The sequence below is a fragment of the Ovis canadensis genome, chromosome 20 (assembly GCF_042477335.2).
Source record: "Ovis canadensis isolate MfBH-ARS-UI-01 breed Bighorn chromosome 20, ARS-UI_OviCan_v2, whole genome shotgun sequence".
In the NCBI taxonomy this organism is placed as follows: Eukaryota; Metazoa; Chordata; class Mammalia; order Artiodactyla; family Bovidae; genus Ovis; species Ovis canadensis.
In genome coordinates, this window is record NC_091264.1 from 44,400,275 (window position 1) to 44,423,632 (window position 23,358).

At 40.5% G+C, this 23,358-nt stretch overlaps 4 non-coding genes across 4 annotated transcripts; 3 read left to right on the forward strand and 1 right to left on the reverse strand.

The window, feature by feature from the left end:
* Nucleotides 1-4,313: 4,313 nt before the first annotated feature.
* Nucleotides 4,314-4,386, reverse strand: TRNAR-CCG (transfer RNA arginine (anticodon CCG)). Its single transcript has one exon. It is a non-coding gene; the product is annotated as a tRNA-Arg (tRNA).
* Nucleotides 4,387-8,789: 4,403 nt separating this feature from the next.
* On the forward strand, nt 8,790-8,861 carry TRNAA-AGC (transfer RNA alanine (anticodon AGC)). The gene has a single exon. It is a non-coding gene; the product is annotated as a tRNA-Ala (tRNA).
* A 6,812-nt stretch (nt 8,862-15,673) lies between these two features.
* TRNAA-AGC (transfer RNA alanine (anticodon AGC)) lies at nt 15,674-15,745 on the forward strand. The gene has a single exon. It is a non-coding gene; the product is annotated as a tRNA-Ala (tRNA).
* Nucleotides 15,746-21,803: 6,058 nt separating this feature from the next.
* TRNAA-CGC (transfer RNA alanine (anticodon CGC)) lies at nt 21,804-21,875 on the forward strand. Its single transcript has one exon. It is a non-coding gene; the product is annotated as a tRNA-Ala (tRNA).
* Nucleotides 21,876-23,358: the final 1,483 nt, after the last annotated feature.

Consider the following 23,358-nt stretch of genomic DNA (forward strand, 5'->3'; position numbering starts at 1 on the left):
TGATCACTGATTTTTACCCTGAAATAGTCAAAATGTAAGAGACTAGGTGGGTGAAAAGAAAGCTGGTTTATTTGAAAATTAAAGCTTGTAGCTATTTGAAAACTTTGAAACTCAGAAGATAGGTGAAATATTAGAAGTATTCACTTACTCTGAGACTTCCCTTGTAAAAATAGTTGTTCATATTACTCATGATTCCCTGCTTTCTGTTTCAGAAAAAGATGCTCATTATGTCCAAAAAGTTTATAAAACACATGATTGCATACTAGCTAAAAATTGTTTGCAGGAATGAGTGCCTGACTTGTTTGGCTTTTAAAATGTGAATATATAATGCAGAATAGTGCTCGTCTTGGCGGCACACATACTAAAGTTGGAAATGAGTCTCATGGCTCTTGCTCAAGGATGACATGCAAATTTGTGAAGCATTCCACAATTTGACAAGAAATTAAAAGTTAAAGTATCAATAAGTGAAGGTTTGACTAAGCTATTAAAATGATAAACTTCATCCTAGTAACTGATTTCATATGATCAACTGAACCAATATTGACTAGCATAAAGCAAGTCTAAGGTTTTTAAAGTGAAGTTAAAAATTCAACTAAATTATGGATAACTCCAGCTGAAATTTAAAAAGATACTTTAAAAAAATGTGGAATACCCAGTATAGAAAGTAGGTCCAAATGTGACCAAACTATAACCACTACAACACAAGCCTATTGATGAGTGGATATACAGTTATCTCTTTGTATCCATCGTGTTCCCGGGCCTCCAGCAGATACCAAAATCCATGGATATTTGAGTCTCATATAAAGTGGCATAGTTATTTGCTTATAGCCTACACATATTCTCTTTTATACTTTTAAATCATCTCTTGATTAAATACCTAGTACAGCATAAATGCTATGTAAATAGTTGGTGGTGCATGGTAAATTCAAGTTTTCCTGTTTGGAACTTTCTGGAATATTTTTCTGATTATTTTTGATATGGAGTTGTTATAATCCGTGGCTGCAGAACCTGCAGATATGGAGATCTGACTGTAAATGAGATGAGTGTGGTCTACCATCAGAGGGTTCCTAGGAAAGCCATAGTACAAGTCTGATTTCTCTATGAAATTTACTAGAGAAGTCAGTTAACTCATCAGCTCTAGTACCCTTCAATTTCTTATAAATGATATAAAAAGGTAGCACTTGAAATGACCATATTCCTGTTTTAACCCAACTTCATACATTTTTATTACAGGTATCTCCATTTCATGGAACATGAGGTGAGAAGCAAACTGTATTTCACCACTTAAAATATCATGCCCTTCTTCAATATGATAAAGAACATTTATAGAAAAAACTACAGCTAACCTCATTTTCAAGCGATTAGACAAGAAAAATAATCAATCAAAGTCATTCAAATGGAAAGTATAGAAGTAATACTGTTTCTATTTACAGATGGCAATATCATGACATGATCACAAGAAAACTTCTACAACTGATAGATGAATTCAGCAAAATTGCAGAGTATAAGATCAACATACAAAGTCAGTTGTGTTTCTATATCAGCAATGAACAAACCAAAAAGAAAATTATGAAAGCAACTTCAATTATAATAGCACATAAGGAATAAAATACCCACGAATGGATTTAACCAATGAAATGAAAGACTTGTACACTGAAATCTACAAAACATTGATGACAGAAATTAAAGAAGAGTCAAATAAGTGGAAAGAGATTCCAAGTTCCTAAATAGGAAGACTTAATACTGTTAAGATGTTAATACTATCCAAAGTGATCTACAGATTCAATTTCATTTCTATCAAAATTCCAAAAACTTTTTTTACAGAAAAGAAAAGGCCAATCTTCAAATTCATACCAAATTGCAATATGAACATATAAAAATCTTGAAAAAGAAGAACAAAGGTGAACTCAGACTTCCTCAATTCAAAACTTAGTATAAAGCTATAGTAACCAACATGATATGGTAATGGCATAAAGATGAACATATAATGCAATTGAGAATCCAGAAATCATCCCATACATTTATAGCCAACTGGTTTTTTAACAAATATTTATTTATTATAAAAAAAGTCTTAACCATTGTTAATGTACTGTTCAGTAGTTTTAGGAATATTCATATTGCTGTGGAACAGATCTCTAGAACCCTTATCTTGCAAAATTGAAATTCTGTACCCATTAAACAACTGTCATTTTCACTTCCCTCCCATAAAATGGTAATCACCATTCTACTTGTTTCTATGAATTTGATTGTTTCATATACTCTATGATGGAATAGGATTTAAGTTTTTAAGGCTGCACAAGAAAATTTGAACATAACATAGTCCCTCTCTGACAGGGCCCTCTTTAATGTACAGTGTGCACCTGTACAAAGATAGGAATGTCTGCTTGACCATGCCAGCGGTGTAATTCCTTAGAGGATAATATTGTTTTCCTAATTCTGTAAGGGGTAATGGTGACCTGCTGCTTCCTTCAAACACGTATATCTGGACTATATATCTTTGGAGAACTAAAGAGCTTCTTGATGACAGTGAAAGAGGAGAGTGAAAAAGCTGGCTTAAAACTCAACATTCAGAAAACTAAGATCATGGCATCTGGTCCCATCACTTCATGGCATATAGACAGGGAAACAGTGGAAACAGTGGCAGACTTTTATTTTGGGGGGCTCCAAGATCACTGCAGATGGGTGATTGCAGCCATAAAATTAAAAGACACTTGTTCCTTGGAAAAATTATGACCAATCTAGACAGCTTTTTAAAAAGCAGAAACATTACTTAGCCAACAAAGGTCCGTCTGGTCAAAGCTATGGTTTTTTCAGTAGTCACGTATGGATGTGAGAGTTGGACTATAAAGAAAGCTGAGCACTGAAGAATCGATGCTTTTGAACTGTGGTGTTGGGAGAAGACTCTTGAGAGTCTCTTGGACTGCAAGGAGATCCAACCAGTCTATCCTAAAGCAAATCAGTCATGAATATTCATTGGAAGGACTGATGCTGAAGCTGAAACTCCAATACTTTGACCACCTGATGCGAAAAACTGACTCATTTGGAAAGACCCTGATGCTGGGAAAGATTGAAGGCAGGAGGAGAAGGGGATGACAGAGGATGAGATGGTTGGATGGCATCACCAACTTGATGAACATGAGTTTGAGTGAACTCAGGGAGTTGGTGATGGACAGGGAAGCCTGGTGTGCTGCAGTACATGGGGTCACAAAGCGTAGGACACAACTGAGTGACTGAATTGAACACTTGTGTCAATGGAATCATACAGTATTTGTCTTTTTGTGAATGGCTTATTTCACTTTGAATAATGTCCTCAAGGTCTATTTCTTTCTTTTATTTAAGACAATAATATTACATGGTATATACCACATTTTATTCATCAATTTATCCTTCTAAGGATATTTAGGTTCATTCTACCTCTTGGCTGTTGTGAATAATGCTGCTATGAACATGGGTGCAAATATCTCTTTGAGACTCTATTTTCAAATCTTTTGAATATATACCCACAAGTGGAGTTTGCTGGCTCATACCATAGTTCTGTTTTCAAATTATTTGAAGACCCTCCCTGCTGTTCAGTTCCATTTCTGGCATTTGCGCTCTTGCTAAAAACTTAAGGTCTCGTGACTACACAGAAGTTGCTCCAGAGGACAGTTCAGCTGGAATGAAAGCCTTTGGTGGCTTCTGCCTTTATGCTTTTCTAAAGGGAGGAGGTAGAGGCAATTATGTTTATGGTAGCTAATGAAAATCTGGAGAACATCTATTTCAAACCATTCAGAGCTACAATTATAGAAATCCTAGTCAGATATTTGTTCCCAGAAATTTAGCTAGTCATTTCCCCATTTAGTTGATTTTTTAAGTGATCCCTGCCCCCTCAAAAGTTCAGTATTTCAGCTTTGTAAAGACCAAGTGCCTTCATATTCTCAGCAAGTTAGCAGTATTATCCCTTAAGCCAGGAATAATAAAATTCTGTCTAAAGAAGCCCCCATCCCTAATTTTTTATTTCAGCCTATAAATTATTTACTTCATAGGACATGAAACAAGTTTTAGTTATTTTGTTTCTGTGTTTATTTCATTTGTCAGGTTCGGTAGAAAGTAAGCTCGTTGAGGACACGTGCTATTCCCTCCTCCTTCATGCCTAAAGCACTCGTCAAACATCAGGCCTCCAATATATAATTGTTAAATAAGAACGCATTGATCGATTAATTGTTTGAACTCACTCACAACCGGGCAACAGCATCAAGAGGGGAGAGGAAGCAAATCAGATTTTAAGCCTCTCCAACCTGGCAGGGAATCAGACCAGCAAATAGAAAAAGAAGCGACCACGAAGGGACTCGAACCCTCAATCTTCTGATCCGGAATCAGACGCCTTATCCATTAGGCCACGCGGCCAACTGTAAGAGACCCTTCTCACCTAAAGTACAAAACTTATGTAGACAGGGCTGGGTGGGGGGCTTTTCTACTGACTGGACTGAACTGAACTGAAACGGGAAGAAGGAATGGCATCTTCTTTTCTCAGAAATCTAGATAATGGTCAGGTTTATTTGCCCCCAAATTTCATCTTCACACATTCTCTGTAAATCAACTCTGTCCCTCTCCTTTGCCTCCACTACTCTGACTGCTTAACAGATTTTTTTTCCCCCAATCATATATAGAAATCATAGTATTTGCACTGCATAAAAAGAACTTTAGAGTTTACATTTCAGAGAGGTAAAAAGGAAATGGAGGCAGATGTAAAGCTCAACAAGCTACAGACCTGCCATTTTCAGTTCTGTTATGGATGATACTGCAGAAATGAAACCATTCTGACACATGATTTCAAGAAAAGAACATTTTAGAGTTTATGATCTTATTAATAATCGTTTGGTCAAGAGTGAAAATATAGACTGAAGGAATCTTAATACCTTCTAACAAACAAATTTAGAAATTTAAAGGCAAACTGTTGATGCTAGCTGGAAATGAGTTTTGCACAAGTTGCACTCTTTGGAAACAGGTGACTATATTCCAACAAACTTTTGAAGTCTAAACTCCTTAGTGGATTCTCTTGGATTTTCATCTTGGCATCCATTTCATTTGCAAGCAAAAACTGACCTCCCCTAACTCATATTACTTTGCCAACAAAGGTCTGTCTAGTCAAGGCTATGGTTTTTCCAGTGGTCATGTATGAATGTGAGAGTTGGACTGTGAAGAAAGCTGAGTGCCGAAGAACTGATGCTTTTGAACTGTGGTGTTGGAGAAGACTCTTGAGAGTCCCTTGGACTGCAAGGAGATCCAACCAGTCCATTCTAATAGAGACCAGTCCTGGGTGTTCATTGGAAGGACTGATGCTGAAGCTGAAACTCCAGTACTTTGGCCACCTCATGCAAAGAGTTGACTCGTTGGAAAATACTCTGATGCTGGGAGGGATTGGGGACAGGAGAAGAAGGGGACGACAGAGGATGAGATGCCTGGATGGCATCACCGACTCGATGGACATGAGTTTGAGTGAACTCTGGGAGTTGGTGATGGACAGGGAGGCTTGGCATGCTGTGATTCATGTGGTCTCAAAGTGTCGGACACAACTGCATGACTAAAGTGAACTGAACTCAATTTTGTACCTTTTTTTGGGTACTTTTTATTCCTTCCTCCTCTTCATTGTTCAAGTTTTTAATTCATTTTTTAAATTTAGATATTTTATCATAGTGTTAGTCACTCAGTCCTGTCCAACTCTTCAAGACCCCAGGGACAGTAGCCTACCAGGCTCCTCTCTCCATGGAGTTCTCCAGGCAAGAATACTGGAGTGGGTCTCCGTTCCTTTCTACAGAGAACTTCCCAGCCCAGGGATCAAACCTGGGTCTCCTGTACTGCAGGCAGATCGTTACCATTGAGCTACTGCTGCTACTGCTGGTAAGTCACTTCAGTCATGTCCGACTCTGTGCAACCCCATACACGACAGCCCACCAGGCTCCCCCGTCCCTGGGATTCTCCAGGCAAGAACACTGGAGTGGGTTGCCATTTCCTTCCCCAATGCATGAAAGTGAAAAGTGAAAGTGAAGTCGCTCAGCCATGGACTGCCCCCCAGGCTCCTCCGCCCATGAGATTTTCCAGGCAAGAGTACTGGAGTGGGGTGCCATTGCCTTCTCCCACCATTGAGCTAGGGAAGCCCTTAATATTAAAAGCACCTGAATTATATCTTTTTGGTGCACCCCACCAGGAATCTTTAGTTCCCTGATCAGCTATGCCACCCTTCCCCCTCCCTTCTCCCCTCCCTGCCCAGGAAGCTTGGAGTCTTAACCACTGAACCACCAGGGAAGGTCCTGTGTGTCTTTTTTTATGCCAGTACCTTACCATACTGTTTTGTTTACCATAGCTTTGAAAGACTCACTCCTCAGCACTCTTCCTCCCACCTTTCTGTCTCCTGCTCGCCGGTGCCCTCTTTTCCCTTCTTGTTTTCTCCTCCTCCTGTATTAACTTTTTCAGGATCCTAGTTCATGTCAGTTTCTGTTCCTAGAGTTTCAGGTCCAGTTGTTCCCAAACTAGTTTGTTTAAGTTTGTTTATCAGATTCAATTGAGGGACATTTATAATTTTTAAAAGTTTATTGAAGTATATAGTTGACTTACAATGCTAATTTCTCCTGTACAGCAAAATGATTCATTTATACATATATATACACACACACACACATATGTATATATATATACATTCTTTTTTATGTTCTTCTCCATTATGGCTTACTACAGAACATATAGTTTCCTGTGCTGTACAGTATGACCTTGATGTTTACCCATTCTATATAGAACAGTCTGCACCTGGTGGTGGTGGTTTAGTTGCTAAGTCATGTCCAACTCTTGAGACACCATGGACTGTAGTCAGGCTCATCTGTCCATGGAATTTTCCAGCCAAGAATACTGGAGTGGGTTGCTATTTTCTTCTCCAAATCTGCATGTGCAAATCTCAAACTCTCAATCCCTTCCCCCCTCCCCCACAAGTCTCTTCTCTATTTCTGTGAGTCTGTCTCTGTTTCATGGATAAGTTTGTTTGTCATATTTTAGTTTCTATATATAGGTGATATCATATGATATGTGTCCTTCACTGTCTTACTTCGCTTAACATGATAACCTCTAGGTCCATCCATGCTGCTGCAAATGGCATTCTTTGTTTCTTTTGTTTGTTTGTTTTTGTTTTGTTTGCGTTTGTTTTTTTTTGTTTTGTTTTTCATCCTTCTTTGCTTCTTTTTTATGGCTGAGATATATTCCATTGTATATATGTACCATATCTTCTTTATCCATTCATCTGTCCATGGGCATTTAGAATGCTTCCATGTCTTGGCTATTGTAAATAGGGATGTAATGATCCTAGGGGTGCATGTATCTTTTTGAAATGTAGTTTTGTCTGGGTATATGCTCAGAAGTGGAATTGCTGGATCAAATGGCAACTCTGCTTTAGTTTTTTGAGGAACCAACATACTGTTTTCCATAGTGGCTGCACCAACTTACATTCCCACCAACAGTGTAGGAGGTTCCCTTTTTCAGTTGAATAACTTAAGAACCCAAGATTCTGAGAGCACTCAGCATCTAGAGAGTGGGGCCCAGCAATCCATAGTTTTATTCAGTTCCTCCAGGTGATTTTCCATCTTTATGGATCCCCCCGACAATCCCCTCCTCCCTCCACAGTGTTGTCTAAAAAGCATTCATATGTCCCTTTAGCCTCTCTGAGAGTCGCCTGTGGCCCAAGCATTGTATATCCAAAGGCAGAAGGGGAAGAGATGATTGGATGGCATCACAGACTCAATGGACAGGCGTTTGCGCAAGCTCCGAGAGATGAAGGACAGGGAAACCTGGTGTGCTGCAGTCCACTGGGTCGCAAAGTGTCGGGCACGACTGAGCGACTGAATACCAAAACCCAGTGACCCCCGCAAGTCCTCTGGGGCTTGGCCGGGTCGGATCCGCCAGGACGGCCAGATCCGGAGTTGGGGAGGAGCCGAAAGGGCGGTGGTGATTTCAGGTCTCCAAGAGTCCACAGGAGTGAGAATCAGAAGAAAGCTTATCTGGAAAATGAATTAGGATTTGCTCCCAATACTCATTTCTGGGTCAGAGAACGGCGAGAAGCGCCTGAGGGTTGCCCCTCGGAGGTCAAGGGGCCTAACTACTGCAGGAGCCTGAAGGGTTTATACAGTTAAATCATTTTGCGATCAAGCCTACGCCTTAAAACGCCTTCCTTCTGGGTACCGTTCCGTTCCGACAGGGGCGCTCTAAGGCTGCTCGGTTTCTTTCTCTCCTCTTCCACGCGCACGTCTCGGCGGTTCTCGAGACCCGAGGTTAAAAGCTCGGGAGACGCAGCCACCATGCGTGTTCCCGACTCTGAGTCTTGACGCGGGAGCTTACCTGAATGAGGGAAGCGACCGAAGCGGGCCTGTCACGATTGCTTCCCAGTCTTCTCTCCTACCTGGACCTAAATCCCTATGGCTCCGTTTAGGGCTTCTTTTTATCCTCCGGCATTATACTTTCGGTTTTCTGGCAACGTATTTAAGCAGAGGTCTTATCCCAGACCTCCCCCTGGGGGGCGGCCAGTCAGGAGCTCCCCCTTCGCCACAGGCATGGCCGTCGAGCTGGTGTCCGAGAGGGTGACCCGCAGTGAGAGAGCTCAGGACCAGACGGCACTTTCGGTATAATATTTAGTTTTCCTTCTTATAGCCTAGTTACAAGACAGTATTCAGTAGAGAAAGTTCAAAAATTGAATTTCATGAAGTAAAGTTTCTTTTGCGGAAGATGTATCGATGGGTCATAGGAATAATTCTGGAAGCATTGCGGCGGGAGGGGGTGTAGCTCAGTGGTAGAGCGCGTGCTTAGCATGCACGAGGCCCCGGGTTCAATCCCCGGCACCTCCAGTTTTCTTGTGTTTTGGGTTCTAACAGCAATAGACGCATCCTCGTTTCTTAAGAACGTCCACCACCTGTCGTGTTTTCTGGTTCTTTTGTTCTCTTTTAGGTCTTTTAAATCACACAAAAAACAAGAACTATTTTATTTTTAATATGGACCCATTTTTGCCCTAGGGCCTTAACACCACCTTGGGTAGCTGAGTCAGCTGGCAAAAGACACGATTAAAGAGGCTGAGGGAGTACCAAGCCGCACAGGACTGCGGAAACCGAAAAAACAAGCGAAGTACCAAATTAACAAGTCCAACTACAATAGTTACATTTCGCAGTATCATCTACGAGCAGGAAACACAGAAAGCAGAAAAAATTAGAGCAAATGTGAAGTCCACAGGAAATTTTCTTTAGATCCCTTCGTTTTCTGGGCTGTTGCTGGGTCAAGGAATAGATCTGAGGAGAGGAAGGAAAGCTTGCCTTTGTTCTTCCCTACCACTCTTTCCCCATTACAGCCTCCCCTTCTTTCCCCGCTCCCTCCTTCTGTTTTTATATTTCATATGCGCTTCTTTAACTTACTGTTCCTGAGTAACTTTTAAATTATAATATAAGCTTCATATCTAGATAGAGTTCTTATTGTGTTAAATAAGTTCTGCCCTTTTTACCTGACAAAGTAGAATGTGAAACATAGTTAATTTTTTAAACATTTGGACAACTGAATGAAATTTATTTGTAAATATCCAAAGTGTCTTTGAGATAAAGGACTGAAGCCTTGCCATAACTTCAGTTATTATTTTTTTCTTTTTTGGGAGGGGAGGTATGATAAATACAGATAGCAAAGATTCAGCCACCTAAAGAGCTTCTTGGTAGGTATTCCTAATAATAACTTTGGAGAATGGAGGAATTTGTCCTTGCCTTTGTAAATGCTTTCCTGTACATGATGTAAAGCATCAAAGTTCTGGAGAATGACTTAGGTGCCACCAAATGGTCATCTTGGGAACACCAAAATCCGTTCCTATGTATGAGTTCTGAGATGGCAAAAATTTCCCTGTAATGGTAGATTGCTGTTTTTTAATATGTCCTTCTAGATTCTTAAAATCATGTTTCTTGGCATTTTTATTTAGCTTCAAAATTCTGCCTTTAGAGTAGGATTCAGTATTCATGAAGTGAAGTGAAATGAAGTCGCTTAGTCGTGTCCGACTCATTGCAACCCCATGGACTGTAGCCTACCACGCTCCTCCGGCCACGAGATTTTCCAGCCAAGAGTACTGGAGGGGGTTGCCATTTCCTTCTCTAGTCACTATTCATAACTGAACTGTTTTTCCTCTAAAAAATCATTAGCATTTTCGTTTCTTGAGGAGACGGCCATGCCGCCTTTCAGTTCCTTGACCAGGGATTGAATTCAGGCCATGGCAGTGAAAGTCTAGAATCCTAACCATTAGGCAGCCAAGGAACTCCCAATATTTTCCTATTTTTAATTGAGATTGCCAAGACAAATAAAAATCTCCATGTTTCTATATTATAGCATTCCAAAATCACAAAAAGCTGAGATATATGTACTCTCAGTATAGGTGTTACCTCCTAAATCTTTAGCAAAGATCCTCACTTTAGAACTATTAATGCAGTCATCTGAGTAGATATTGGCAAAGGGGTACCTTCCTTTACAGAGTGTTAAGAAGTTGCTATGTCTCCAGCACAGTATACCTTGAATTTTTGAAGATATAGATCATCAACAAATCAGAGTTGTCTCGGGGGAACATTAGTCAGCGTATAGAAGTAGGGATATAAGCCCCCTTTCTCTACCTGACAGAGGGATCTTAGGAGACTCATTAATACAGTCATATCAACAGATAACTCTGGTGATCTCAGTCTGCCTCATCAGCTTTTGAATACGCACATATCTGACCTCGCCAGACCTCCTGCCTCTGAAAAGCTTAGCAGTTAGCCTAGACAACTGCCTCCTCTGGTCTGCATCTTTTTTGGGTTCTTTTTTAGAATTTCTACATTGGTAGGTTCTTGCTCACGTGATCCATGTCTTTTCAGAGCTTACAAAAATTGCTAAGACAAACAACTGTGCCAACGTGAGAAGAACCATTGGTTCTAAGTAAATATGACTGCTTGGTCTCTGGGACAGTGTAGTGAGAGGGACCTAGTGTATGAAAAGCAGTTCCCCACTTTAAATCATGCTTCAGGGCAAAAGCCTCAAGAGGACCTCTTGGGATTTAAATCAGAATCTCCTTTCAGTTTTTAACCAGAAAATTAAAAAGGCGACAGAACTCTTACCACCTATGTATATTTTCTGTCTCTCTCTCTCTTTTTTCTTTCTTGGTTGAAAACAGCTACCTCGTACCGAAAACAGCACATGGCATCAATAATTTCTCTCTCTCCTCAACCAAATTATTTTGACTTCTATTCTAATTCCTGATTTTCAATAGATTTAATATTTATTAGAATGAGGGGGCTTATTTTAGAATACATGAGGATTCTGTTATAGCTGCTGCAACTGATTGAGATAGACATGCTTTGATTTCCTTCTCATTTCTCTTTGTGTATATTCTATAGCTGTTTGTGGTTATCAATGCAATTACATAAAACATCTAAAAGTTATAATAATCTTTGCCATCTCTTACTTTGTTATTGATGACACAAAATATCTTTTATATGGTGTAATCATTAACTTAGAGTCATAATTAAGTTTTATGCTTTTTAAATTCTATACTAGATTTAAAGATGACTTATACACCTACATTACAATTTTACAGGTTTCTATATTTATCTGTCTGTTTTCCTTTACCAAGGAGTTGTATATTTTTGTTCAGTTTTGTATTGCTGCTGATCAGCTTCTTGCTTCAACTTGAAGGATTCCCTTTAGCTTTTCAGCTGGGGGCAGACAGTAGCATACTTCTTTCTGAGTAACATTCCTGTTATAGTAGCTGGGTGCTGGGCAAGAGGCAACAGCCTTAGGTTTTCTAGGCAGCTCTCTCCTGTCCTGGAACCTCCGTCTCATGATGGGGATGAAGGGGCCCTGCAATAAAATAGAATCCGTTTTCCATGAGTGGAAAGATGAGAGCCTTCACCTCTTAGCTGCACTTTCCCAGAACTTAGTCTCTGCAAGAAGGAGCTGAGGGTATGATTAGAAATGGAGGAAAGATACTGCTGCTGCTGCTGCTGCTGCTGCTGCTGCTGCTGCTGCTAAGTCGCTTCAGTCGTGTCCAACTCTGTGCAACCCCATACACGGCAACCCACCAGGCTCCCCCGTCCCTGGGATTCTCCAGGCAAGAACACTGGAGTGGGTTGCCATTGCCTTCTCCAATGCATGAAAGTGAAAAGTGAAAATGAGTCGCTCAGTCGTGTCCGACTCTTAGCGACCCCATGGACTGCAGCCCACCAGGCTCCTCCGTCCATGGGATTCTCCAGGCAAGAGGACTGGAGTGGGGTGCCATGGGTTGGGGGAGGGGGAACTTTGTTTCCTTGGCTGTATAGTTTGGAGTAGAGTTTCTGTCAGCCTGGCCTGGGAAGAGAGAGGGAGGGAGTAGGTTGTGATTCAAATGACAAAGATTCTCATTGTTATTACTGAACTTTAGTACATTTTCTTGAATTAACCTTTCTCAATATGACATATGCCCTTAGAACCATTTCCGGATAATTTATAAAATTTCCGCAAATTCTCTGATGAGCACATTCATGGAGTTCTTCCTGCTGCCATGCTTCTGAGTTGTGTGGTTTTTTTTTTTTAATTTATTTCTGAGTTTTTAATTAACCAGATTTGCCTTACATCTGTATCTCTTTTCAAATAATGCCTCATCTTTGTTTCTGGTGGCTCCTGGCTATCCTTGGATTGTAGCTGCATCACTCTAATCTCGGCCTCCATCGTCATACATCCTTGATCCCTCTGTATCTCGGTCTCTGCATGTTCTCTTCTTGTAAGGACATCAGTCATTGGATTTAGGAACTCACCCTAATCCAATATGATGTCTTTTAAACCAATTATATCTTTAAAGACACTATTTCTAAATAAGGTCGCATTTTCAGGTTCCAAGTGGACATGAATTTTTGCCAAACATTATTCAATCCTCTATAGTGTTGAATATATGTTGGCTTTTGTCAGTGCCCATTGTGCAACTATGGAGATGATCATGTATGGTTTTTCTCCTTACTTTTATTAATTTGATGGATTATATTAATATTGTCAAAGATAAACCAGAGCTGGATGGTAGATAAGAGGTAAAAATGATTTCATTCAGGAATATTGTGATAGGGGGAAAGGCCTCAGTACAGAATTAGAATCTATTTCAAATACAGCATAGGCAAGTGGGAATTTATAGCTAAGGAGCAGGGGAGGGTGGGTTGAGGGTCAGTGGATAGAAAATTACTAAGAGGAAACATCTGAGGTAAGGCAGAATTCTGGCTAAACCAACCAAACAAGATTCCTGCTGAAAGCAGTCCAAGGTGATCAGACATTACCTAGGGGATGGTAGAGGATGAGGAACACAATTAAATATAAAGGGTAACCAGATAGGCAAATAGAAGATTCTAGCCAAACCAGCCTAACAGGATTCTTGCTAAAAGTGAACAAACAACACAGAGAAGGAAACAGAAATCCAAAAGTCAAGTTCTATTTGGAAAAGAGTTCAGGGAATCCTAAGTAGAGATTGGTAGAGGAGAGAATCTTTGTTAATGTCTTCCTTGACAATGAGTGATCTTTGCATTTCTGGAATTAACCCCACTTGGACATTCTGTATGGAGAAGGCAACGGCACCCCACTCCAGTACTCCTGGCTGGAAAATCCCATGGACAGAGGAACCTGGTAGGCTGTAGTCCATGGGGTCGCTGAGGGTTGGACACGACTGAGTGACTTCACTTTCACTTTTCACTTTCATGCATTGGAGAAGGAAATGGCAACCCACTCCAGTGTTCTTGCCTGGAGAATCCCAGGAACTGGGGAGCCCGACGGGGTCGCACAGAGTTGGACACGACTGAAGTGACTTAGCAGGACATTCTGTATTATGTGAAATTAGACTATTTTTTTTCATTTTCTGTGCAAACTGAAAAAGTTTGCGATGAACATTGTACTCATGTTATAAAATGAACTGGAAGAGCTCCTTCTTCATGCTTTGAAAATTTTAAGTAGCATCATGATTTTCTGATATTGGTAAACTTTCTTTGTGAAAGTATTTGTGCTTTGTTCCCTTTTAGGGGAGTTGCCTGTTCAACTGTTTTTCTATAGCAATGACATGTTTAGACTTTCTGTCTCTACAAGACGTAATTTGGGTATCAGTTCAGTTCAGTCGCTCAGTCATGTCCAGCTCTTTGCGACCCCATGAATCGCAGCATGCCAGGCCACCCTGTCCATCACCATCTCCCGGAGTTTACTCAAACTCATGTCCATCAAGTCGGTGATGCCATCCAGCCATCTCATCCTCTGTCATCCCCTTCTCCTCCTGCTCCCAATCCCTCCCAGCATCAGTCTTTTCCAATGAGTCAACTCTTCGTATGAGGTGACCAAAGTATTGGAGTTTCAGCTTTAGCGTCATTCCTACCAATGAACACCCAGGACTGATCTCCTTCAGAATGGACTGGTTGGATCTCCTTGCAGGCCAAGGGACTCTCAAGAGTCCTCTCCAACACCACAGTTCAAAAGCATCAATTCTTCAGCACTCAGCTTTCTTCACTGTCTAACTCTCACATCCATACATGACCATTGGAAAAACCATAGTCTTGACTAGATGGACCTTTGTTGGCAAAGTAATGTCTCTGCTTTTTAATATGCTAAGTTACAGTGCATTTATAAAATCCACTTCATCTAAAGTTTTCAAGTCATTTGCTGAGTTGTATCTTTATGATTTTTAAAAAGTTTTTCTGTTTGATAGTTATTTGATAGATATTTCCTCCCATCAGTTCTAGTTTTGTGTGTCTGCACTTTTTTTTCCTTTTCTTGATTATGATGGTTAGAGCTTTGTCAACTTTTCAAATATCCAATTTTTTTCTTTAACTAGTTCTACTTAAAAAAAAAAAACCAACTCATTTTCTCGTTCGTCTTTATCAACCCTTCCTTCTTTTTGGCTTATTTTGTTCATTTCTAACATGAACAAAGTTCATAGTGAACTGAGTTCATTATTTGCTATTGTTATCTACATCCTTTTCATCTCTGACTGGAGAAGTATTTACCTCAGTACCTTATTGTGTCTTTTGCCCGTTTAAGCAACTTTCCCAAGGTTAACTGAGGCTCTGTTGGTTTATGGGGCTGGACGTTTGAGAGGCTCAGAGCCTGTGAGAAGGCTGTGGTGAGTGAACTAGTCCAGCAGTGCGAAGAGTTTTTAACTGAGGGTTAATGCGCATCACATTCAGTTCAGTTCAGTTCAGTCGGCGCGTCACATTAACCTTCTTAAATGGCCTTGTATTCTACCCCTAAAGGGGTGCGATCGTAGCCAAGGAACCCCCTCTCTAGGCTGCCGAAACAAACGGCACTCCATTTGTCCTTCCATCTTCTCTCTTCTGGAGCTAATTTAGTTGCTTTCCACCTAGGAAAGAGTAAGTGAAGAAAGGAGAAAAAATATTTCATCAAGCTCTTCTAACTGCGGCAGGGAAGTGATTCCAGACAGACAGAAGCAAAAAGGTCCCAGGACCACCAACGGGGGCCCTCCGTCTAGAATGCAATCTACTCTTCTTTTAGCAAAGCATAATACAGGACCTGTATTTAAGTTCTAGTTTTAAGATTTTTGGAAATAAGTGAAATTTGACACACTAGACTTTAGCCTAACGTTAATTGTTGTAAAACTGACCCAAAACTGTGTTCTGTCTTGAATAAATTCCCGAGGGTTTGTTATTGGGTAGGGGGTGTAGCTCAGTGGTAGAGCGCGTGCTTAGCATGCACGAGGCCCCGGGTTCAATCCCCGGCACCTCCACTTTTTGAACCTTGCTCAAAAAGAAAGTAAACCTATTTGCTGCTAGTGCTAGTGTTAGTGCTGTTCTTTTTCTACTCCTCCGATTTGGCAACAGTCAGGGTGGCTGCATAAGAAGGAAAAGATGAAACGAAAAGACAAAGCCTGGGCTCATTCAGCAGCTCGAGATTCCGAACAGAAAGCCCGTCACCAAATTGACGAGCCTTTTTGCCTTTGGTTTCACTTTGCCGTATTATTAATATTTAAATAGCAGGAAAGAAGAGACAAAGACGGCAGAATTTAACAAAAGAAAAACACACGATCTCAAGCCAATTTTTTTTTTTTTAGTCTGTTTTGTTCTCTGAGCCGTGTTGGCCATGATTAGACTGCAGATTGAGCAAGAAGACAGCGTTCCTAACTTGGAATCGAGAAATTTATTTTCATCAGTGGATGTGAAGAAGTCACACTTAGGCATCAATAACCCCATTGGGAAGTACCTTGGGCTGAAGATCTCAAACGTCAGAGATTAATTTCCAGTTTTGGTCTGTTTTTACTCTTACCGGAGAATAGGACTTAACTAGATAATTTAGTTGGTACAGAAGTAATTTTATCTGAGACTGTTGCGCCCTCTATCGGAAAGAAATTTTCCAGACCCTGGGTCCTTGGACTAAAGCAGTTGGTGGTACCTTGTTAGAATGCAGGATGTCAGTTCCCCCTCAGACTTACTGAATTAGAAGCAACATTTCGACAGGATCCCTAAGTGTTTCCTTTGCACGTTAAAATTTGAGAGTCACTGGTTTGAGTGCTCCAGTGCGGGTTAAAATGATTATATATTATAAATATATGGCTTATTTTATTAATAATTTTCCAACTTCCTATTCTAATGTAGTAAAAACAATTGCAAAAATGTATTTCTATTGTTGAACCAGTTTTGTATTCTTATAATTGACTCTGTTTCCCCTCTCGTGGTAATATATTTACTAGTATTTTTTAACTCAGTATACATAATTGAATTAGATGTCAAGTTTCTTTTAAATAAAATGTTTTGCAGGTTTTGCAGTCAAGATGGTGCTAACTTCCAATAAGAACTAGGAAGCTCATATCTTTCTTTCTGCTCAGCAACTTAAAAAAAAAAACTTTTTCTTTTGTATTGGGTTGTAGCCTATTTACAATGTTGTGATAGTTTCAGGTGGACATTGAAGGAATTCAGTCATATATATACATGTATCAATTCTCCTCCAAACTCCCCTCCTGTCCAGGCTGCACATAACATTGAGCAGAGTTCCATATGCTATCCAGTTGGTCCTTGTTGCTTATACATTTTAAATATAACAGTGTATACATGTCCATCAAAAGTCCCTAAGTATCCCTTTTCCTCATCCTTCCCCCCGGCAACCATAAATTTGTTCTCTAAGTCTGTGAGTCTCTTTCTATTTTGTAAGTTCATTTGTATCCGTTGTTTTTTAGATTCCACATGTAGGGGATGTCGTACGATATTTCTCCTTCTCTGTCTGACTTACTTCACTCCGTTTGACAATCTCTAGGTCTATCCATGTTGTTGCAAGTGGTATTATTTCATTTTTAATGGCTGAATTGTATATATGTATATATGTCCATTGAATATATGTACCACAACTTTTTTATCCATTTCTCTATTGATAGACAATTAGGTTGCTTCTGTTACTGTAAACAGTGCTGCAATGAACACTGAGGTGCATGGATTCTTTTAGATCATGTTTTTATCTGGATATAGACCCAAGAGTGAGATTGCAGGATCATATGATAACTCTATTTTTAGTTTTTTAAGGAATCTCCATATGTTGCTTCATAATGGCTGCTGTACCAGTTAACATTCCCATCAACAGTGTAGGAGGATTCCCTTCTTTCCACACCCTCTCCAGTATATATTGCTTCTGTATTCTTTTAGGATAGCCATTCTGGTTGGTGTGAGGTGATATCTCATTGTAGTTTTGATTTCATCAACATTTTAAGTAGGATAAGATATTTTCCAAGTTAAATGTCTTCATTTTCGGATTTACCTTTTCAAAGAAAGAGTAAGAGCTAGCACTTAGGAGCCAGACTTTCTTTAATAGGAGTAATAGGTCATTTTCTATCTTGTTGACATATTTTCTTTCTTTTTGTTTTCGAAGTACAATTTTATGATGTCTTTTGGCCACTTGTATCTACTGCGTTAAGAGAAATGTATTCACATGCTCCAAACATAGGACTGTGTGGATCACAAAAAACTGTGGAGAATTCTTCAAGAGATAGGAATACCGGACCACCTTTCCTGCTTCCTGAGAAATCTGTATGCAGGTCAAGAAGCAACAGTTGGAACTGGACGTGGAACAGCAGACCGGTTCCAAATAGGAAAAGGAGTACGTCAAGGTTGTATATTGTCACCCTGCTTATTTAACTTATATGCAGAGTACATTATGAGAAATGCTGGACTGGATGAAACACAAGCTGGAATCAAGATTGCTGGGAGAAATGTCAGTAACCTCAGATATGCAGATGACACCACCCTTATGAAAGAAATCGAAGAACTAAAGAACCTCTTGATGAAAGTGAAAGAGGAGAGTGAAAAAGTTGGCTTAAAGCTCAACATTCACAAAACTAAGATCATGGCATCTGGTCCCATCACTTAATGGCAAATAGATGGGGAAACGGTGGAAACAATAACAATCTTTATTTTGGGGGGCTCCAAAATCACTGCAGATGGTGACTGCAGCCATGAAATCAAAAGACACTTGCTCCTTGGAAGAAAAGTTATGACCAACCTAAACAGCTTATTAAAAAGCAAAGACATTATTTTGCCAAGAAAGGTCCATCTAGTCAAAGCTATGGTTTTTCCGATAGTCATGGATGGATGTCAGAGTTGGACTATAAAGAAAACTGAGCGCTGAAGAATTGAAGCTTTTGAACTGTGTTGCTGGAGAAGACTCTTGAGAGTTCCCTTGGACTGCAAGGAGATCCAACCAGCCAATCCTAAAGGAAATCAGTCCTGAATATTCATTGGAAGGACTGATGCTGAAGCTGAAACTCCAATACTTGACTACCCGATGCAAAGAACTGACTCATTGGGAAAGGCCCTGATGCTGGAAAAGATTGAAGGCAGGAGGAGAAGGGGATGACAGAGGATGAAATGTTTGAATGGCATCACCAACTTGATGGTCATGAGTTTGAGCAAGCTCCAGGAGTTGGTGATAGACAGGGAAGCTTGGCGTGCTGCAGTCCATGGGGTCACAAAGAGTCAGATACGACTGAGCATCTGAACTGAACTGAAGCACAGGAATTCATCAAGTTGCAAAAGGCAAATAGACAAAACATGTAAAAGAATATCATGAATTTTCACCATTGGTTTTATTTATTATATTAGGGCTTGGGTCCAAATGGAATTTTTTCCCCCTTTCCAATCATAGACTTCTCGAAGGGAGAAGAGGATTGAGTGGAAAAGTCAGGAACTTAGTATGAGAAAACCATAGGAAATAGAGGGTAGAAATTTTAAAGATTATATGCCAATACAATAAAAGTAACATGTGGTTAATGCAGGGTGCACAGCCTGGTCCAGTTGGAGAACTACTCAGCCATTAAAAAGAATACATTTGAATCAGTTCTAATGAGGTGGATGAAGTTCAGTTCAGTTCAGTCGCTCAGTTGTGTCCGACTCTTTGCGACCCCGTGAATCGCAGCACGCCAGGCCTCCCTGTCCATCACCATCTGCCGAAGTTCACTCAGACTCACGTCCATCGAGTCCGTGATGCCATCCAGCCATCTCAAACTCGGTCGTCCCCTTCTCCTGCTCCCAATCCCTCCCAGCATCAGAGTCTTTTCCAATGAGTCAACTCTTCACATGAGGTAGCCAAAGTACTGGAGCTTCAGCTTTAGCATCATTCCTTCCAAAGAACCCCCAGGACTGATCTCCTTTAGAATGGACTGGTTGGATCTCCTTGCAGTCCAAGGGACTCTCAAGAGTCTTCTCCAACACCACACTTCAAAAGCATCAATTCTTCGGCGCTCAGCCTTCTTCACAGTCCTACTCTCACATCCATACATGACCACTGGAAAAACCATAGCCTTGACTAGGCGGACCTTAGTTGGCAAAGTAATGTCTCTGCTTTTGAATACACTATCTAGGTTGATCATAACTTTTCTTCCAAGGAGTAAGCGTCTTTTAATTTCATGGCTGCGGTCACCATCTGCAGTGATTTTGGAGCCCCCAAAAATAAAGTCTGACACTGTTTCCACTGTTTCCCCATCTATTTCCCATGAAGTGATGGGACCAGATGCCATGATCTTCATTTTCTGAATGTTGAGCTTTAAGCCAACTTTTTCACTCTCCTCTTGCACTTTCATCAAGAGGCTTTTTAGCTCCTCTTCACTTTCTGCCATAAGGGTGGTGTCATCTGCATATCTGAGGTTATTGATATTTCTCCTGGCAATCTTGATTCCAGCTTGTGCTTCTTCCAGTCCAGCATTTCTCATGATGTACTCTGCATGTAAGTTAAATAAGCAGGGTGACAATATACAGCCTTGACGTACTCCTTTTCCTATTTGGAACCAGTCTGTTGCTCCATGTCCAGTTCTAACTGTTGCTTCCTGGCCTGCATACAGATTTCTCAAGAGGCAGGTTAAGTGGTCTGGTATTCCCATCTCTTTCAGAATTTTCCACAGTTTATTGTGATCCACACAGTCAAAGGGTTTGGCATAGTCAATAAAGCAGAAATAGATGTTTTTCTGGAACTCTCTTGCTTTTTCCATGATCCAGGGGATGTTGGCAATTTGATCTCTGGTTCCCCTGCCTGTTCTAAAACCAGCTTGAACATCAGGTAGTTCACAGTTCATGTATTGCTGAAGCCTGGCTTGGAGAATTTTGAGTATTACTTTACTAGCATGTGAGATGAGTGCAATTGTGTGGTAGTTTGAGCATTCTTTGGCATTGCCTTTCTTTGGAATTGGAATGAAAACTGATCTTTTCCAGTCCTGTGGCCACTGCTGAGTTTTCCAAATTTGCTGGCATATGGTGTGCAGCACTTTCACAGATCATCTTTCAGGATTTGAACTAGCTCCAGTGGAATTCCATCACCTCCACTAGCTTTGTTCGTAGTGATACTGTCTAAGGCCTACTTGACTTCACATTCCAAGATATCAGGCTCTAGATTAGTGATCACATCATCATGATCTGGAGCCTATTATACAGAGTGAAGTAAGCCAGAAAGAAAAACACCAATACAGTATACTAATGCATATATATGGAATTTATAAAGATGGTAACGATAACCCTGTAGCGAGACAGCAAAAGAGACACAGATGTATAGAACAGTCTTTTGGACTCTGTGGGAAAGGGAGAGGGTGGGATGATTTGGAAGAATGGCATTGAAACATGTATAATATCATATATGAAACGAATTGCCAGTTTTTAGGACTCCTTACTTTCACTGCCAAGGATGCAAAAGAACAACTAACTTCTTTTTTGCTTTTCTTCCTATTTCTTGAATGATGGGGCTCTTTTTTATGTGCCTCCCACTTTGTTTCTTGCTCTGTAAACCCAGTAGGTCTCTCCAACCTGTGTCTTACTACCTACTAACTTGCTTTTAAAATTCCACACTTCTTTCCAATCCTGAATCTGCCCATTTAATTCATACCTTGAGCACTGTTCTCCTAGACCATTTTATGAACCTTCTTAGTTGCCTTTGGGATGTAATAAAAATGAATAGAGTGTTGGGAATGAATCGCTGAAAGAATTGATGGTGATTTTTATTTTCACCTGGGGTTTTCCCATTAAAATCTTGTCCTTAACATTCCTGTAAAGCAAACATCAAATAGCAAGAAGTGTTTTATCTAAGGAAAACTTGGTCAATTTTCTGACACCTTTTCAGTATTTTTTGTTCCACTTCAAGTTTTATTTGCTAAAGAAAGAATCAGTATCCTTAACAACTCCCTTATTTCCTTTGTCTTAAAGAAGTCATAAATCCTGCTGCAACACATAATACTGCTAAAACAACAAACATCAGCTGGGGAGAGGCCCACAGAATGTGGTGAGCTATTTCCTGAAGAACCCTCACAGATGGTAATTCAGTGAGGGGGTGTAGCTCAGTGGTAGAGCGCGTGCTTCGCATGTACGAGGCCCCGGGTTCAATCCCCGGCACCTCCAGCTGTGGCTTGAGTTGTATTTTCTTCTTTTACTCATTGCCTGCTCACAAGAACCTAAGACATTCGTTTCAGTGGTGCACTGTTTAAACTTCATGACCCTCAAAACCTCTCTATTAGTAACCGACAGAGGCCATAACAAGTTAGCATAAACCTGGCAGCTTAAAACGATAGTAATTTGTTCTTTTACCCTTCTGGAGGCGAGAAATCCAAAGTTAGTATCACTAGACAGACATCAGGGTATTGGCAGAGTGGTGCTCCCTCCCAAGGCTCTGGGGGTGTGTGTGTCCAATCTTGCCTCTTTCAACTTCCAGTGGCTGATGGCATTCCTTAGCCTGTGGCAGCCTTACTCCAGTCTCTGCCACTGTGGTCACACTGCCTTCTCCTCTCTGTGTGTGAAATCCCTCTGTCCCTCTCTTTTAAAGACACTTGTGAGTACATCGGGCCTAGCTGTATAATCCAAAGTAATCTCCCCATTTTAAGATCAATAAGGAAATATTGGACTTAAACTACACATCAGATCAGATGAACCTAATAGACATATACAGAACATTTCATCCAATACCCCTGGAATACACATTCTTCTCAAGCATACATGGAATGCTCACCATGATAGATAATGTGTTAGGTCACAAAACAAGTCTTAACAAATTTAATATAATTGAAATTACTCTAACTTTATTTTCCAACCACAATGATACGACAATCCATAACAGTAGGAAAGCCAGACATATCACAATGTTTTTGTTGTTTAGTTGCTAAGTCATGTCCAACTCTTGTGACCCCATGAACTGTAGCCTGGCAGGCTCCTCTGTTCATGAGATTTCTCAGGCAATAATAACTGGAGTGGTTCCTTCTCCGTGTAAATGGTGATTTTAAAACTTCATTATTTCCCCTGCATTTATTGGTTGGCATACCACTGTAAGGAAAAAATTCCCTTCTTCCATATTTATTCATTTAAGTATCCAAAGATTGTAATCATTTATTGTCATTATTCATCTCAAAGTGCCCCCGATCTGACCAGTGAGAGCCCTTCATGTTGGTTTCTGGATCCTTTTGAATTATCCTCATGATTTTTGAGCACTTATATTATAGTATGGAGAAGGCAATGGCACCCCATTCCAGTACTCTTGCCTGGAAAATCCTATGGACGGGGGAGCCTGGTAGGCTGCAGTCCATAGGGTCGCGAACAGTTGGACACAACTGAGCGACTTCACTTTCACTTTTCACTTTCCTGCATTGGAGAAGGAAATGGCAACCCACTCCAGTGTTCTTGCCTGGAGAATCCCAGGAATGGGGGAGCCTGGTGGGCTGCCGTCTTTGGGGTCACACAGAGTCAGACACGACTGAAGTGACTTAGCAGCAGCGGCAGCATATTATAGTATGGAAAGGCATCTTAGGTACATATTATACTATCTCTGGTCCAGTCCTAGAGTCTGTGAATCCTACTGGTAGCTCTGTTTCCTTTTAGTGGGGATCAATATTCA